Source organism: Eriocheir sinensis, chromosome 4 (assembly GCF_024679095.1).
Source record: "Eriocheir sinensis breed Jianghai 21 chromosome 4, ASM2467909v1, whole genome shotgun sequence".
Classification (NCBI taxonomy): Eukaryota; Metazoa; Arthropoda; class Malacostraca; order Decapoda; family Varunidae; genus Eriocheir; species Eriocheir sinensis.
Window position 1 is genome coordinate 9,787,959 of NC_066512.1, and position 5,286 is coordinate 9,793,244.

The following is a 5,286-nucleotide window of genomic DNA, read 5'->3' on the forward strand; positions in this document are numbered from 1 at the left end:
AGTAAACTGAAAGGTTTATAGAGTAGTAGTTTTTCCCTCAAATCCCAAGCAATTCATAACACCATGCAGTTGTATTATATATATATATATATATATATATATATATATATATATATATATATATATATATATATATATATATATATATATATATATATATATATAATGTATAACGTACAGACTAACAGTGACTAACAGATCGATATGTGCAGGTCATCGCTAGATGTGTAAACAATGGGGGTTTCCCCGGGCCAAGCCACAGGGCTTAAGTTAGAGTCGATCGACTATAGCAAGTCCAAAAGAGCAATCAAAATGGAAATATCGATATGAGATAGAAAGTGATGCAAAACAACTCGACCTAGCAGAGCTGCGTGTTAGCTACCCCCACCCCCTCCCCACCCACACATATGAGATGCACATTCCATTCAAGGGCGGACACAGTCCCTGTATATGGACATCATCTGTGAGGGGAATATAACTATAACTAGCAGATACGATACAGGATGCCCAACCTCGAGTAAGCTGATTTAGCAAGAGAGGAGTTTCCAGTTATTTTTTTTGAGTTAAGGACAGACCGAGAATATTTATTGTAGAAGGGGACAGCTGTGTGTTGTCGAAGAAAAGTTGATAGGTGTTTGGAAGATTGTGTCGAGTTGACAGGTGAAGAAACTGAGTTGTTGAGGAATTAAAGGGTACTAAGTTCTTCCTGCCCAATTCACAAATGATAGCAAGGTCTGAGGTTAAGCGTTCTGCAGCGTTCATCCGAGAGTCTTGTAGTCTCTGTAGGGACGGTCTTCGGTCAAAAAGTGTTTAGAAATTCAGAGTGGAGTCATCGGCGTACAGTGGATAGTACAGTTTGTTTTAAGATGTTCATTATTGAACAACATAAAGACAGTATTATTATTATTATTATTATTATATTATTATTATTATTATTATTAAGCTATCCTTCAGGGTATAGAAACTGTAGATACAACAATCATATCACAAAATACCAAATAAATGGATCTGACAAAGGGATGATAAATTATTTTTAAAATCATTAAAAAAAATTCTAAGGGCACCAACTTGACGCCGATGATCAAGATGAAGAACAAGTGCCGGATAAATAAATTGAATTGAATTGATACGGGAAGAACAATGGCACACAGAGAGATATATCGTGCAGAAAAGGAACTGGAGGTAAACGTACAGTGAGAAGGATAGAAACCGTATGAGGGTAGCAAAGATTTGTGCCAGACTCAGTCTCTTCATCGTAGTTCTTTAAATATCAATAATGTTTTCATTTCCGTCGAAATGGCGCGTCACAGACTATACTTCATATTTTATTAACCCTCGCCGTCTCTTTCTTAACTAAAACATCACATTTCAACCCAATATTTTCCTTTTCCCCAGGTGATGGACACAAAAACTGACCCAGGCCATAGAATCGCTGCTACATCACAAATTCCCCACCACTGATGGCCCACTGTGGTGCGCCCGTCCTGCCTTGTGACGCCACTGTCCCTAGTGTACGACCAGAACTGGATGCCGACTTTCCTCACCCGTCTGATGCTGCTTGCTAACCACCACGGTATCGCTGACGGTACCACAAACATTTTCATTACGGACGCATTTCTTCACATCTTGGACAACGTGGTCACTGGCACTGCAATCGACGACACAGTTCAGCTTGGGAGGCTGGTCGCCGGAGAGGAGACAGATGCCATGCCTTAATGCCAGGAAGCTGATCTTGAAAAGGACGAATCACCTAAAGCTGCTGATGGATAAAATTAAGAAGTTGAAGACTGAAGAGAAACTTATTCCTCGAGTTTATCCGATGCCCATGGACCCCAACTTCAGGTGTCAGATTGTTTTGGCGGACCTGGACAGAGAAACAGACAGAGAAGAAAGAGCAAGTCACCGTGAACAGTGGTCTGGTGGCTGTGTTCAACGTGGGTCTCGTTGACTTTCTACGAGAGGGAGGCCTTGAGCAGAACGAGTACCATATTAACGAGATGCACACCGTCAGTATGCGACGTTACTGGTCAGGCGACACGGCAGGGACCTTGGGCGTGCACATGATGGCTATCCAGAACATCGTTTCGAATCCAGCAAAGTGGCGGGACAACTTCTGGGAATACGCTAGAATCGTACATAAGAAAATTGGTCAAATGCTCCAAGAGAAAGAAGCGGTGATGTACGTCATAAAGATAACATAACTGGAATTACAAGGAAGGGACAAAGATGACTTTTTGATGAGCGACCATACCCTGAGATTGACTATGGCGCGGCTAACATGGGCAACGCAGACAGGCTAGTACAGACGGAGGGGGCGGCAAGTGCGGCTGACGCACCTCATTAGGGTCACCTCCTGCTTTTTAACCCGATGTACCACCTGTTCCATACCTCCATGCCTAATGTACTAATGTCACTTATGCAAATGATATCCTCACGCGGGAGACAGCACAAAAGTTGGTGGATAAAACCTTCGAAAACTTGAGAACCCTGGCATGGGAGTGAATCAGCATCGCTTCCATGCACTGGTGCCAAGGTCACAGATATTGTCTTCAGATATAAATTCAACGAGGGAGAAAACACCTAACTAATACCCAAGGACATGGAGTCCGAGTCGAGGTTTAGAGTTCAACTCTATAAAATTCAACTATTCCTCCTCAAAATCAACAACTTTCATAATATGCGTACCAGTAAATCTCTATTACTCGTTAAATTGGCATCATTGGTTAAGTAATGGTTTCTGCGCCGCTCATTGGCCGATTGTTAAACTGGCTCTAACCTGCATCAAATTCCGTTTTAACATAGCCTGCTGTGTCTCGGCCTCTGCAGGCATGATGGAATGTAAATGAAAAATAATATTCATATAACTGTTCTTCCTTATGGCCATTTGTTACAAACAAATAATGAAAATATGCCTTGAATTTAATAATAGCATGATGAGAGAAAGTACTTCCTAAGCCAAATGTTTACATAATGACTACGTAGCATTACTACACATTACGACTAATAAATATACCAATAAATCTTACAACAGACGAGTTTTAAGGATATTGTGTGGACTGCAGACTGGCACTTTGTATAAGGTAGTAAAAGAAGGAAAAGAATCCAGCCTTTACAGTTCTTTCAGATATCAAATTTCTCGTTTCAGTCACTGGATGTTGCCCTTCCGTTTAGTTCCGACGTTTTTATTACATTTTGCCTTTTGCCCTGGAAGGCTATCTTGGCCTGGAATGATGATCGGCCCCAGCCCGTTATGGCGCAGGCAAGTCTTTATAGGAGCGCCATCTTGCTAAATTTTGTTTGATGTGTCGTCACGTTTATCTTCAACAGTTTGACACCCACACATTGTATGATAAAGACGTCTTTAAACTAATATGTATATCTATCACCAGATACCTTATAACTCAAAAGGATTTTACAGGAATATTGAGTCACTTCTCTGCATGTAGGAACAACTTAACAACAGGCCAATGAGGCGCGATGATCCCAAGGCCTAAAAAATCACCCAAGCAATGATCCCAAGTCGCGATTTCTCTCTCTCACGCCAAGGACTTGATAGTCAATCTGCTCAGTCTCTTTTAAACACTTTAAACACTGTATTATGTTTGTCACATACGTATAAAGTTACGAGCAAGATTTTTTATTTGACAAACAGTTAAACGTTCTGCAGCGTTCATCCGAGAGTCTTGTAGTCTCTGTAGGGACGGTCTTCGGTCAAAAGTGTTTAGAAATTCAGAGGAGTCGTCGGCGTACGAGTGGATAGTACAGTTTGTTTTAAGATGTTCATTATTGAACAACATAAAGACAGTGGAGATAAGTTATCATTATTATTATTATTAATTATTATTATTATGATAAGCTATCAAAGCCTCCTTCAGGGTATAGAACTGTAGATATACAAGTTGAATACACAAAATACCAAATAAATGGATCTGACAAAGCATTTTGTAAGGATGCCGATTATTCTTAAAACTTTAAATAAAATTCTACGGGCACCAACTTGACGCCGATGATCAAGATGAAGAACAAGTGCCGGATAAATAAATTGAATTGAATTGATAATAATAATAATAATAATAATATATAATAATAATAATAATAATCGTAAAAAGGAACTAATAAACGTAATAATAATAATAGAAACCGTATGAGGGTAGTTTAATAAACAAAAGATTTGTGCCAGACTCAGTCTCTTCATCGTAGTTCTTTAAATATCAATAATGTTTTTCATTTCCGTCTAAATAATAATAATAATAATAATAATAATAATAATAATAATAAAAATAATAATAATAATAATAATAATAATCTTAATAATAACATCACATTTCAACCCAATATTTTCTTTTCCCCAGGTGATGGACACAACAGACGTGACACAGGCCATAGAATCGCTGATACATCACAAATTCAACACAACTGATGGCAAACTGTGGTGCGCACGCGTCCTGAATTTTGACGACACTGTCACTAGTGTACGACCATAACTGGATGCCGACTTTCCTCAAACCCGTCTGATGCTGCTTGCTAACCACCACGGTATCGCTGACGGTACCACAAACATGTTCATTACGGACGCATTTCTTCACATCTTGGACAACGTGGTCACTGGCACTGCAATCGACGACACAGTTCAGCTTGGGAGGCTGGTCGCCGAGAGAGACAGATGACATACTTAATGACATGAAAGCTGATCTTGAAAAGGACGAGAATCAACTAAAGCTGCTGATGGATAAAATTAAGAAGTTGAAGACTGAAGAGAAACTTATTCCTCGAGTTTATCCGATGCCCATGGACCCCAACTTCAGGTGTCAGATTGTTTTGGCGGACCTGGACAGGAAACGACCCAGAGATTCATAAAGAAATGCAAGAAAAGCAAGTCACCGTGAACAGTGGTCTGGTGGCTGTGTTTAACGTGGGTCTCGTTGACTTTCTACGAGAGGAGGCCTTGAGCAGGACGAGTACCATATTAACGAGATGCACACCGTCAGTATGCGACGTTACTGGTCAGGCGACACGGCAGGGACCTTGGGCGTGCACATGATGGCTCTCAGAACATCGTTTCTACGCCAGCAAAGTGGCGGGACAACTTCTGGGAATACGCTAGAATCGTACATAAGAAAATTGGTCAAATGCTCCAAGAGAAAGAAGCGGTGATGTACGTCATAAAGATAACACTGGAATTACAAGGAAGGGACAAAGATGAACTTTTTGATGAGCGACCATACCCTGAGATTGACTATGGCGCGGCTAACATGGGCAACGCAGACAGGCTAGTACAGACGGAAA

General features: G+C 40.5%; 1 pseudogene; it reads left to right on the top strand.

Moving 5' to 3' along the window:
- The first annotated feature begins 4,512 nt into the window (after positions 1 to 4,512).
- Positions 4,513 to 5,286, top strand: LOC126982168 (uncharacterized; annotated as a pseudogene).